This window comes from Miscanthus floridulus, chromosome 18, assembly GCF_019320115.1.
Source record: "Miscanthus floridulus cultivar M001 chromosome 18, ASM1932011v1, whole genome shotgun sequence".
NCBI classification, from domain to species: domain Eukaryota; kingdom Viridiplantae; phylum Streptophyta; class Magnoliopsida; order Poales; family Poaceae; genus Miscanthus; species Miscanthus floridulus.
In genome coordinates, this window is record NC_089597.1 from 105,056,697 (window position 1) to 105,071,099 (window position 14,403).

The window sequence follows — 14,403 nt, forward strand, 5'->3', positions numbered from 1 at the left end:
AGCCAGAATATAGCGGCATTCGTAAAATTTTCGGCACATCGCACACTCACTTTCCGTATACTAAGGGATTTCTTACGCAACGTAAGTCAGTGTAACTATAGAAAACTGATTAGATAAAATAGTGCCGCTATCCTAGATAGACCATATTGCTAGGGCTTATACTTATTTACCTAATACAATCGCATCCTACTTTTCGCAAAACTTTTGTTGGTCAAATTTTTAAGTTTTTGAAAAGAGTGATGAACTCGTAACCATTATTGGCTCTGGTACCAACTGTGGCAGAACCGCCCAAAATAGCACACTTACGGAGGCGCTCGTCTTCCACCAGACACTAAGCACCCCGAAAGCAAGCTACAGCGGATGGTATCCATCGGGCACACCCCAAGGGAGAACCCGAAAGATCCACATTTTTTTCCCAAGGATCCAACAATGAGAACGAGTTACAATACTTATCCATTTCATACATCAGAGTTTCTTAAAAGTACATTATTACAATACCAAATATCAGAGTGCGGAATGATAACAGCGGAATTAAAAAATAACATCTAGCGGTAAGGGGCGAGGATTCTGTCTGAGCCCACCAGAAGGATCCTCCACACAAAGGTACTCTTCAAGCATCACCTGCAATAGGGGTAAATAAACCCTGAGTACACAATGTACTCACAAGACTTATCCGACTAGTGGGAATAATTTTTCGACTCCAAGGAATATGAGAAGCTATATGGCTTGCTGGATTCTTTTGGCAGAAAGCAATACTAATAGTGAGTCCTTAGTTATGTATTATTATTATCAGCCGTATTAAGTTATCATCTAGCCAGTCTATATAAGCACCTATTCTACTTTCAAGCAAGAGTTGAGCAATCAGTTCCATTTCTTCTCCTTTCAACTTTTAGTTCTTACTACGGTGCTAAACCACAGACAAGCCGTACCGAATTTGCCGTACCGAATTTCCTAGCGATTCGTGAATCAATGTGCCTAGCTAGGTGCCCCGAAGACACACGCCCCGCTTGTACCCAGGCACAAGCAGGACTAACCCATCACTCTCCTGTCCTGGGTGTCTAGGTCCCCGTCCAAACTTGGACTCCAAGCCCCCACATCCTGAGTCTCGGACTTAGTGTGGTGCAAGGACCTCCTCCACCTCCTCTTCCCATCAGTCGGATCGGAAAGAGCTGGATCCACGACAAGAGAGCAACAAGTCTTCCCTGCGCCCATACCCAAGTATGTGCTCGGGACAATAGATCTGTGACTTACCTAGAGCCATATGCAACGACCAGTCCTTAATTGACATAGACAAGGAAAAAGTGTAACCGAGCTATGCCCTGTTGGCCGCAGGACACAACCCTTTACACCCACCAGAACCCAACCATATCTCTGCCCGGTCACCATTTTCCTTTCCACCATTTTATCATGAGTGATCATATTTATAACCTATTTGCGAGTAACGGCAGGTTACCCACACTACCGATATCCTGAGCATAGCAGCTACTCGACCTGTACTAGTAGGACTCATAGGTAGATATATTTATGCATGTAGTTTCCATAAAATGACTGTAACATAAATGCACATCATAGATATATATCCAGTTATTATTCAAAGTAAGGGTTATGCACCGGGGCTTGCCTCTAGCGGGCACGGTGCCAGCAAAGTCAAGGACGGGTGGCTCCGGAACGTCCTCCTGCACGAGGATCTCCTCGTACTCTTCGACGACTTCGTCGTACTCCTGCTCGCCGAAGGTCACGATCTCCAGTGGCTCGTCCTCTATATGCATGCAGTGATGATGATGCAATAATTAATATATAGGCAACCGCAACTCTTAAAATAAGAATACATCTACCAAGCTACTAAGCTAACTCTAATGACTAATACGCAAAGTTACCTATTATCCCCACTAAACAGGTACGAAACATTTCATGTATTATCTTAGCAACTAAAGGCATCCTTATTGTTAATATCAATTTACTATATATATAATAAAACAAGGTGCACTAGCTACCATGCATCACAAAAATTCATTATCTAAATAACTGTAATAATAATATGTATTTCGAAGTAATAAAGTAGCCCTAAAAGTATCACTGAACTATACGAACTAATTACACTAACAGATAGATCCTGAATTTAGGAATCTAACAAAATTTATTTCACAATAAATAAATAAATTCAAATGAGCTCTAGAGTTGAAGAGAATGATATTATTGGAGAAGGATAATCATGCTATTGGACTTGTTGACTTGCACATGACTGTGGGTCTAGAAATACTAGATGAGACCACGGGTCAAGAAAATAATAGAGAAGGAGGATGAAGGAATTCTTGTAGGCTAGCTACCTCGGAATTGAATGAAGTGTCGCCTACGATGATCGATGTGCGAAGGCAATGCAAGAGGAGAGACACCAGGGAGCTTAGCAATTGCTTGCCCTGCGTGGAGCAGAGCAGAACCATATATAGCACTGGTTGTGGGTGGTCATGACAAGCTAGGTAGTCTGGAAGCACGAAACGAGTTGGCAGGGTTGTCCTCTGGCTCCGTGCCATGTGCGGTGGTGTGGTCTTTGGTCATGAGAGAATTAATTCAATGATGGACTTTGAGTGGTCTTGGACTTACGAGCACGTCAGGACTGGAGTGTGCTTTGGGCGAAACGTGCTTGGCGGTGGGGTGCTGGTTCATTCATGCAGGTCAAGGAATTAATGGGGGAGGAGACCACAGGTCAAGGAAACATTAGAGAATGAGAAGATCAATTGTAGACTAGCTACCTCAGCTGATTATAGCTCGGGGAGAAATCGATAGACGCAGCTCTCTCGGGCAAGAACAGAAGAACTTGATTTGAGAGGAAGAAACAAGTGAGCAGCGGAGCGGGATGGCTCGGCGGCTCGGCGTGTCCTTTTAAAGACAGGAGACGCAGGAATGGAGAAGCAAAGGCGCGACAGCGACGCGTTGTAAGGTTAGTGGCTAACTAGCTTGCTTAACGGTAATAAAGCGTCGCGGGAACGGCGTGTTGCTATGGATGAACAGTGTTTTCTGCGGAGCTACAGTGTTTCCCATGCGTGAACAGCGTTTCCTGCGCTGCTACAATGTCGGCGTGTTTAAGATCTGTGCTGCTGCAGTGCTGACGTGAGGAAAATCTGCCCTGCTGTAGTCTAACGTGAGGAAAAGGGTGCGTGCACTGCGTTTGCAGAGTAGTGAGCGAGCGGCGTGCTCAGCGGGCCGAACTTGTGAGTGAGATTAATGCGTAGCGTGTGCGACACACTATGGTAGTGGTAGCGCGTCGTGCACTGATAATTTTGCATGGTGATTAGCAAGCGAAGTAAAGGCAAGATAATTAGAACAACGAGAGATGACAGTGGCGCGTCGCGAGATTGATGGAGATATAAATCTTGCCAAGTAGTGTGCTAATAATTAGTGAATGACAATAATTTATCATTTAACTTTGTGGCTATGGAGCTCTCACGTGGAGAGAGATGATGTGCTGGAAGGACAACTTGGACAAGGAATAAATTAGAGCTCAATTTGAGAATTAGTGCAATAAAATTTAATTTCTCATTTACCACATGCAATAATACATAAACATGATGCTCATGACATGGTTTAGTATTTTGATTAAGGCGTAACACCGAGGGTGTTACACAGAGCCATGTGGCCCTCATAGTTGTACTATAAGTCCCGGATGATCACTTACATATAAGTCCTTGGAGAGGAATCTAGAGCACCATAAAAACTATGCTCTAGCCCCCTTGTTCCTTGTTGCAAAAAAGCATCTTTTAGTGTTTATTGCATATACAATTAGACAAGTTACAAGATCATGGTCTTAATTGAGCACTAGCATCATACTACCCAATGCATAAACCCATAGGTGACAAGGTACAAGATATAAAAGCTATGATATCCTTAATGGTAGCTAAGGTATACACATGCAGGATGATTAAAATGTGATTAATGTGAATAGGACAACAAGGATGATCCCATGCTATACTTGCATTGATCAAAGTGTTCCTGTTGATCTTGCTCGTCAAAGTAGTACTCTTATTCACCCATGAATTGCTCACCGTCTATACTCGATCAACACAGCAACATACAAGCATCCAGAAGCAATCATGCATAGCAAACAAAGGCTATCAATTAGAACAGTACACCAGCAGCATAGAATCAAGATAAAAAGTTTGTAAAATGAATCTACGTCTCGCTATGAACACATAGACGCGAAGATCACAAAAATCAGAGCTATAACGAAGAAGTTATGAATTAAACAAGATTTCCGTTAATGAAATAATAGATTAAAACTAATCTTAATTTTCAAAAGTTGAAAACATATGTAACAGTGGTATGAACATGTAGCTTATGCAATTACAAATCTAACACAACTTGAACGGATCAAAATGGAGTTAAAACGAAGTTTTTATAAGCAAAACAAAATCAGTGGCAATACTGTAAATAAAGAAAACGTATTTTGAATCTAACAAAGGAATTCTATGCTTTCTAAAAGAGAAAACGTATTACGGGAATATGCCATGGACTGCGGGTTCTATTTTCAAAAGAGGGAGGGTATCTTTTGTAAAAATGACAGCAAAGGGGTATGATGAGATTTGATCCATTGGATCTAATCTGGACGGCTCAGATTAGATCGGGGAGGAGAAGAACCCGGCTGGCCAAAGAAGAAGGCTAGCGCAGCGGCTGCCATGGCCGACGACGAGTGGACCTCGCCTGCGTTCGTTGACTCAGCGATACATACCACCGTTTGACTCAGGACCGGTACATAATGAAAGAGGAAGGAACGGTGAACTCACCAAGGTAAATCACGACGACGGGAAGTAGACGGAAATAGCACGGAGCTCAAGAAGGCAGGCAGCGGCGATCTGCAAAGTCCTGTGACGATAAGCGAGCAACCGAGGGCAAGAAAAAGAGAGAGAAGGGGTCCGACGACTTCGTAAACCCGACGCGAAGCTCGGAGCAGGGCTTACGGTGGCGGCGAAACGATGAAACAAGCTCGGCGACGACAACGCTTAGGGTTGCGGCGCTACGAGCTCAGGACGAGATAGTGGCTTGCTCTAAGGTTAGGAAAAGGCGGCAGGCATAGGGCTGCTATTTATGAGGGCCTCGCCGTGCGGGTCACGCCAAACACCACGTAAATCGGGGCGGCAGCGGTGTCCAATTTGGAGCAGAGTCTGAGTTGGTGATGATCGGAGGTAGGAGAGGGTGCTGACGTGCGGGCCCGGCGTGTCAGTGACTCAAGGTGTGGGGCTAGGCTGCCAGCGCTAAGAGAGAGGGGGAGAGCGCCCACGGGGGCTTTGCTGGGCTGGCCTAGGAGCGGGGCGAGGGAGTGAAGTTGGACCTGCTACTGGGCTGCGGGGAGGGTGAGGCCGAGCGGGCTGTGGTTGAAGGAGAAGGCCAGCTGGGCCAAAAGAGAGGGAAAGGGGTGGGCTCGCGGTTGGGTGGCTAGGCCGCTTGGGCCAAAAGCCAAAAGAGAAAGGAGGGAGAGGAAAAATTCTTTTTTTTCTTAAACATATTCTCAAAACCAAATTCAAATCAAATTTAAATTCTTTTGGCGATTTTGATCAAACCCAAACTTCACATAAATAAATATGCAGCAACATGTATGCACAATCGTGTAGCTAGACCTTATAGTTGATTTTAATTTAACAAAATTTATCATTTACTCTATGTTTGTATGCACACATAAATGCATAAATAAATCAAATTAATCTATTTCAAAATGATGTAAATTTTAGAGTGTTACAACTTTGTGATGTGATTTTACCCCTGATTTTTCAAAACGAAGAGAGACTCTACCCCTGGTATGTGAAGTCCCTCTAACGGTGTTAACTTTTAGACAAAAGAACAACTTTGTCCATGCGTTTTTACTCTAGTTTTATTATGATATTTATGTTTTTACTACTGTTTTAGATCAGCAAGTTGATATTTTGTATACAGATTTTTTAGGAAAAACTCGGCAGCATTTCAACTGACAATCCATATAAATAGATTTTAATATCACACAACAAATTAACTTCACACATACAACAAACCAGATCCATATAGCATGCCATTATAGTACCATATTAGATGTCAACATAGAGGTCCAAATAACATGTCAAATACTAACATATAGGTCTAAATGATATGTCAAACAAAAGTAGAAACTAGTATTGAGTTTCCTAGACAACTAGTAGTCAGCTACGTATCAAGCATTGAAACCCAACAAAGTAGCAAGCCTCTCAAAAGTTGCTCCTGTTCCCCTTCTTCCTGTTCCCCTTCGTGAAGCACTTGCACTTTAGATGAAAAAGGAGCATAATTATGTTAGTAAAGTTACTAAAATATATAATAAAGAGAAGCAAAGGTGCCACGTCTTACTTTGTCTCATTGTTGGGCTCTCCTCACCCTCTTTCCCTTTTCCTTCGTGTACCACTTGCACTTAACAAGAATAGAGTAAAAGCAAGTTAATATAGGTGGCAACGCTGAAATTTGCTAGAAAAATAGTAACAAACAGCAGCCATGAATCACATACATTATCTCATTGTTTTGACCATGATTTTGAACCACTGTCTGGCAAACTGAAAAACGACCGCACTCTAACAACAAGTTTTAATTCTATGTGATTTAGCCTACAAATTAAACAGGCCAACACATCTACTAATCGCTACTATTTTCCATCCCATTGAAACGCACATCTCATGAATTAGTGAAATACCTCGGCTCTTCCATGGTGACTATCCCGAAGCAGGTGGGAGGCAGGGGCATAGGTCGAGGTCATGAGTAACCGAACGGCTCCATGGGGATGTGGGGCTGGGCGGCGGGCCAGCCCCTAGCCACGCCGCCTAGTCGCGCCCACCAGCAAATGAGCGGCGCTGGGGAGGTGGGGCTGGGCGGCGGCCGAGCTCCCAGCCACGCCGCCGAGGGCCCGCGCCGGGAGCAGTGAGGCACCCGCGAGCAAAGGGCCGAATGCTCGCGCCGGGGACCAGTCGGGCACCCGTGACCGCGAGTAGGGGGGTCAGGAGGGTGGGGAGAGTGGGAGGGCGACGGGAGAAGGAGCACCGCCGCCGGGATCCGTGCCGTCGCCGGGAGGCGCGCCGCCAGGAGCCGTGATGCCAGAACCCTAGGCAGCGACTGCGACTTGCGAACGAAATCAATTTCATGCGAGTCTGCCGAGTAGGAAAAGCCCCCCAAGGGCATTTTTGTCTTTTTGTCCACCAGCCTTTTCTTTTCTTTTCTTTTTTTCATTTAATCTGACAGTTAGCAACGGTGTTACAAACTAGGGGTAACAGTGGCTTCACTCAAAAATAATAACGAGGGCAATAACACAAAGTTAAAAAAGAGGGGTAAAATCACCATTGAGGTTTGAAATAAGGGTGGAAACATCAAATTCCCTAATAAAAACTAACTTTACGCAGGCTACCTTACTAGTTACTAATTCTCTTCTTAATAACCTTGCTAGTTACCATCGTATGATGAGAAATCTCATTTAAACAATAGGACCCATATGGAAATTTAGAGCAAGTCCCTTTCTGTTTTGCAAGAATGAAAAGGCTCCAGCCTATTCTAAATCAGGAAAAGCAATAGCTGCAAAAAAAATGTTCAGGCCAAACTTCAAAAGAAGCGTGGCACATTAACATCAAGCCTTAGCCAACAAACAATTGAGTAGTCCTCTTGAAATGGAAAAAAACAGCTATGCTACTGGCAAGCTACAAATACAACTTTAATTTACATCGTCATTCCGTTTCCATCAACTAGGTAAATAGTATATCCTTTTCATCAGAAACTAAAGGAAGATACTAAAACTCATCTTCCGCGATAGACAGGGCGTGTATTCTACATTAGTGTATGTATGTATGTATGTATGTATGTATGTATGTATGTATGTATAGTCAGACCATATATACAGCCTCATCAGGGTCTTCATCCCCGATCAGTATGAGCCCCTCGATGAAGACAGGGAACATGCACCGGATCAGCTGGCAACCGGTGGTGACCACGCCCGCTGGTGCATCGACGATGTCATAGGCATGGTGCTTCTTCAGGATGCCTATCACACTTGCTATGTCCCCTTCTCTGATTAACCTATCAAATTTTGTTGCAACCATAGTTAACAATGGTGCTTTAACTGTGAAGGCAATGTAATTATCAGTTTGGAGAAAAAAAAAATAGCATGACTTTCTTGTGTTTGCAATTCCAGTCTCACATCAATACTGTGACATACTGGTCTCGACTTCTCTCATCTATACATTTCAACTTGAAATAAGTACAAGTCATTGTGCAAAGTTCAATGGGATATTTGAGGAAACCAATTTTGGCTTTCTACCTATATATTGTGATCGGTGCAATAAACTGACAACCTAGTAGAGTTTATGTGTTTGGCAGTTGTAAATTGTGATGGGCTAACTCCAACCTCAAAACTGACAGAGAGGTATACTTCTACTAGTGCAAACTTGGGAGATAGGGGAGGAACAGAGCAATGATTAGGCGGACAGAGATTACACATTTTGCAGGGTTTATGGCCTTTTCAATTCATTCACCTAAATTTGTGTCCACGAGGTAAACTTCTATTAGTGCAAACTTGGAAAAAAAAAATCAATGTGGGAAACTACTAGTAGGATATGAGGAACACAGAGATAGCAATTAGCGAGTGTGAGATTAACATAGTTTACAGGGTATATGGTCTTTTCAATTCCTTCACCTAAATTTGTGAGCCACTAAACCTCAAAATTACAAGAGAGGTAAACTTCTACTAGTGCAAACTTGGGAAAAAAATTGTACTAAACTTGGGAGGAACAGAGAAAAAGCAATTAGCAAGAGGGAGATAACACAATTTATAGGGTATATGAGATTTTAATTTTCTTCACCTAAATTTGTTGTGAAGGATCTTACCCTTCCTTAACACGCAAATCTCCATTGCAAGACAACTCGTTGGTTGACATCCAGTTCTTCAAGTTTTGTGAGGCGCCCTTCTTGTCGCTGTCAAAGCTAATGGTTTTGTATTTGATCATGGGAGTGATCACGGCGCCTTCGCCCGCACGTACGTAGAATCTCTCGCCCGAGTTCCTATCAGAAATGTAGAAGTTCGTCACCCGTGCCTGCCAAAGGATGCCAACATCACTTCGACTGTGAACCATATCCATCAGGTGCCACTAATAACGAGAGTTGACCTCGGAGTGTCTGAGTCTCCACCGGCGGCGGCAGCAGCACCAGCCCCATCGACGGCGCTCGTACATTTGAACGGACGTGAACACGCACCGGGAGGCGTCGTGGAAATTGGCGCCCAGCGGGTGGCGACCGCAGGTAACTTGCTGCAGAAGTCAGGACACGGCGGTCAGCCGGTCATGTTATGCCAAATACTTCAGCAGATTAGAGTTTGTAGCCACTGCTTTGGTCAAGTAACAAGTTAAAGCAACGCATGCATTGCTTTGGTTAAGCAAAAGTGGTTTGGTAGCTTGGCTTCCTCAATCAAAACCATTGACCATACATGAAACTCATCGTCAGTTTTGATTGACATTCTTTGACGCATAAACTAGTTGAAGCAACAATTTGACCGGCAAAAACAAAAAAAGAAGTACAGGATCTTAGTCACATTCGGAACTGCACAGAATGCAATATTTTTACTTTTTTTTAGGGAAAATGCATTTTTTTACTTGGCACGCATGGACTGGGAGAATACCGATGCAATTGTTAGCGACAGCAGAGTCGTACGTACGTCAGGTAACAGATTTTGTAACAGTGAAGCAAGGATGGAAGTTAATAGCTGATTGATTTTAATTCGGAGATTGATTGAAGCTGAATCAGAGCTCACCCCGGTGATCTTGACGAGCTCGCCGACGGGCATGTCCCCGCCGTGGTCGTCGAACACCGTGTCGGGGAACCGGCGGAAGAACCTCTCCGCCTCGGCCGCCGTGCGCCACGCGTTCGACGCGAACACGGCTGCGACGGCGGCCACGGCGCCGCCCGCCGCGGCGAGGACCTCCCACCGGCGCCACGACACGAGGCAGTAGGCCCCGGCGCCGAGGGCGGCCGCGGCCGCCAAGGCCACCAGCACGTAGCACGCGAACGGGACGCCGAGCCTCGCCCCCCCCCCCCCCCCCCCCCCCCCCGCGCGCAGGCGACGCCACGGCCGTCCCCGCCTCCTTCCTCCTGCTGCTCCCCTTCCTCGACGACGACGACGACGACGACACGACCACCGGCAACGGCGACGGGGACGGCCCGACGAGGAGCCCCGGTGGGTGCGAGAGCTGCGACAGCGGTCCCGACGCCGGCGACGGCGAGGGCCGGTGCAGCGGGCCGGAGCTGCGGCGCGAGGAGGCCGGCGACGGCGCCTGCGATTGCGACGCGGAGATGTCGAACATCCGGCCGAGCTCGCCCGAGCGCGCCACGTCCCCGCCCGTGTACGGCGGCGTGGCGGCCGACCCCGACGACAGCCGCCGCTCCCGCTTCCTGTCCGGCGCGGGGCCGGACACGTACATCCCGCTCCCCATCTGGTGCATCGCGAGTTCGCGACCGAAAGAAGCCGCACGGACACGGGCACGGGCACGACGATCTCGATCGCGGACCCGAGCCGAGAAGAAGAAGAGTCCAATCCACTCCCGTCGCGGCGTGATGTGAGACTGACTCGCCGACTAGGCGACTACTAGGGCTGCTGCTTTAGGGCGCAACGTGGTGCCGTGATCGTCTTATCAAGAACAGAGTAGGGAGCACTGCAGCGCACGCACGCGGACACGGAGCGCAGCACAGTGCTGGGTGTGCTCCGAGCAGCTAGCGGAGCCGCCGGCTAAGCTTTACTCGGCGCGCGCGCGCTGCGTTTGCTTGATCGCGAATTCATGCGAGGTCGGCACGACACGACCGGATGCCATCGATCATGGCTAACGCTTTCAGTACAAAGCTAGCATTTGACACGACCAAGTATTCAAATACGGCCGGAAGTGGCGGTAAAACTAAGGATCGCCAGCCAGCCGGCGCCCGCGTTTTCCAGCTCGTCTGCCGGCGTGCGCGTACGTGGTGCGGCGGCACACGCCGTGCTGACGGCAGAGATCATTAGTATAGGTTTTTGTTCAGTTCGCTTCTCTTTTAATCCGTTTTTTTCAGCTTGTTTTTCCAACCGGAATAACAAATCAGCCGGAATAGTGTTTCAGCTTATTTTTTTTCTGTGAAGGGAACGAGGCCTTTAGTCGCTGTCAGTTCGGGATACTGGCTCTTTTGGCGTGGCTTCTGAAAGACTGAAACTCTCTTCGAACAGTGCCAAAATCAAATCCATGAATCCATTCAGATTCAGAGCGCAGAACAGCCCGCCACCGTAGGTAGACTTCTTTAAAAAAAAACTCAGGTATTCTCCGTGTCAGTGTGTAACCTATGCAGCTCCTCTACGCTTATCTCCGTGCAGAATCGTGGTTATTTGGCCGGTTTGTTCTTGATTTCCGTGAGACAGCGACGCGTGAGAGCACTTGCACAAATTGCACGCTTTAATCGACCGGATTACCGCGCCGATGCGCTTGATCTCCAGGTGGAGGGGCCGGCGAGACAACGACGGTATTGGCAGCCGGCAAAGCTGCCCGTGCGAGGCGAGTCCCGCTCCCGCACGGTGCGCGCCGCGGACGTGTCGCCGCCAGATAAGCCTCCCGGCGACGCACGTGGCCGCGGTCCGCGCCGTCCCGCCGGCCACGCGGACGACGCGTGCGCGCGGGGGCGACCGCGGCTGCCGACGCGTGGACGTTCCTCAAGGGGTCCAGCGAGCGGAGCGGACGGTGGAGATGCTCGGAGGTGGGGCCGCCCGGGAATAGGAACGAGGGCAGGGACGTCTCGTGACGCGGTGACGGAACGTTTCGTCGCTTTCGGAGATCACAGGTGACTCGCGGCGCCGAATCGGACGAGCAAGTGACAGTGGGACTGGTGGGTTCACACTAGCGTCTTGCAGTATTTCAGCAAGTGACCTTTTCGGTTTCAGCGGGCGTCCCGGCACCCGCATGTTCGTCCGATCCCCTCACCACCTAATGCTTATCGGTGTCATCCTGTGGCAATCTAGAAATCTTACTGCGGCAAATTAGAAAATGTAAATATTACAAATTACAATCTAATTAGTCAGCATTGGCGTTCAACGAACAAAAATATGATCAAGTAAAAGAGAGAGAGAGAGAGAAATCAACTCACAATGACTAAGCACGACACCAGTCAACAAGAAGCAGCGGCCACATGATTCTAGATTAGATGGCATTTGCCATGGGCAGGCAGGTCTGTGGAGCACAGCGTGGCCGGCTGGCCGCTGCCTAGTGCCACCCAGTCAAGGCGGCGATGACCAGAGGCAGATCCAGAGCTGGAAAACTAGCTTCCGAGAAAATAAACTAAAAGCTGAAAAAGAGCGTTCTGAGTTTTTTTTTGGGGCTTTTGGTATGCTGAGAAGCTAAAAGTCTAATATGAAAGCCAATAGCAAAAAGTCAATAGCTAGAAGCCAAAAGTCAAAAAGCCAGCTTTTAAGCTAAAAGCCTAAAAGTTGTAGCTCAAACAAACATACCATTAGTGTTGCTCGGATACGAATCTTTGCCTTTGACCATTAAGAATCTAAGCACTATGCTCAAATCCTTAAGAGATCGACACCATACTAAGGACTTTGTCAAGCAAGATCCGAAGGGATTTGAATTTCATCAATTCCTAAGTTTTCTTTCGATCAACACTAGCATCATTACCTTTGTAGATAATGCATGGCTAGTGATTTAATGGAATCACGACCGATCATTTAGCGAAACCATACACTCGCGCTTCTAAATTATAGGTGGAAGTAATCATCAAAGCCTATTGTTGAAAGTGCATCTAGGCCTCCTAGTGGGTTTTGGTGGTTGAATGACAAACCAATTAAATGACTAATGAGTTTGATGTGCTTTGAATAGGTTCTGTTGGAAATGATCATGCCAATCTCATGGTATTGCTCAAATGAAGAAGAAGCAATATTTGATAAGGCAAAATGAGATAGAGAAATGAATATGGTTTGGTTTCAACAAGTGACTTTCTTTGCATGAACACGAAGAGATTGAAAATTGATTGGTAGCGATCAAGTACTGAAGAATAAGTCAAGAGTGCATAAGTGAATAAATGTCAAGCAAAGATCAAATGACAAAAGAGACAATATATAATGGATATAAGATGGTCTCAATATTGGTTTGCTTCTATGGACAAGACTTCTATGCATTGATATTGATCAAATTGAAAGAATGAAGAAGGAAATTATCAAGGGTGGTGCTATTATGGATAGTTATCAATCCAAGGTTCAAAAATAGAAAGAGACATAGTCAGATGCATATCCATGGTCTCACTATTTAGGATTGTGCTTACATCATGAAGATAGATGTTGAAAAATGAAATTTAAGGGTGTCAAGCCAAACCGAAGAGGATATAAGGAATCGTGAATTGGCTTGACCATATTGATGTTGATTCATATATGGCGAGATATGTAATCAAATTAAGATAAGCCAAGTCATGAGACTGTGATGGACAACATTTGGAATATGACTTGGATATGGATAATGTTGATATGGGACTTCAAATGAATGCTTAATGTTAGTTCAAGGTATGATATGACTTGAGGATGGATCAATGGGGTGAAGATAGCAAGGAAAGGTCTTCGAGAGACTAAGCAAAGGTTAAGAGCAAGTGATGGCTTGGGTGTCGATGGACCACAGCTAAGATGAAGAAGAGAGTACTTGCATTGAGTCGAGGTACTAATCAAACTATGATGAGTTATATTTTGTGGAGGATCAAATCTTTGCTATATCATAAGTGGTAGTGACTTGAAGCCATGAATGAAACTCACATGTGTTGAAATGGTACAAGTCACATGCTCAAGGAGTTAAGGAGGACGTGCTCAAGCATTGTAAGGAAGTTGGTTGGAAGCCTTATGAAGATATATTGTGGATAAATGGCATTTGAAAATTCATGCAAGCTTAAGAGGTTTTAATTGATTTATTCTTGTCTTGAGTATAGGTATGTCATACTATTAAGAGGGATGCGACATTGAGTGGTTTGATAAGGCTCAAGTGCTCAAGCTAACTAAAACTCAAGTGCTAACTTGAGAGAAACACTTGTCACGACGCTCACACAGGTTGATTTTTATTGAAATGACTATCCAAATGATAATTTAGAGAGTGACTTTTAATAAATACTCTTGGAGATGCTCTAACGAAGAATAGATCAAGGACCTTGTAACATGTTAGTGTTTTCAATTTTTCATTCCTAATCCACAAAAATAATGTACAACTTTGTAAACGCCATTGGAAGGTCTTGAATCTTAATTTGAATAATCTCAACTTAATGCTTTTGAATCTCATTTGGAACACTCATGAACTTGAATTGGAAATTGAATCTCAAATCTCAACTGAAAGTCTATAAACTTAATTTGAAGTCTAATATGAACGCTTAGAACCCCCTCCCTCTAGTTCAAAATAT

General features: G+C 45.7%; 1 long non-coding RNA gene and 1 pseudogene across 1 annotated transcript; both read right to left on the minus strand.

Annotated features, from left to right (window-relative positions):
- Positions 1-6,007: 6,007 nt before the first annotated feature.
- On the minus strand, positions 6,008-7,213 carry LOC136522464 (uncharacterized). The gene is made up of 3 exons (XR_010775907.1): positions 6,680-7,213; positions 6,343-6,402; positions 6,008-6,260 (listed from the first exon to the last, which is right to left on the minus strand). It is a non-coding gene; the product is annotated as an uncharacterized lncRNA (long non-coding RNA).
- Positions 7,214-7,258: 45 nt separating this feature from the next.
- On the minus strand, positions 7,259-10,829 carry LOC136522463 (uncharacterized membrane protein At1g16860-like; annotated as a pseudogene).
- Between the last annotated feature and the right edge of the window lie 3,574 nt (positions 10,830-14,403).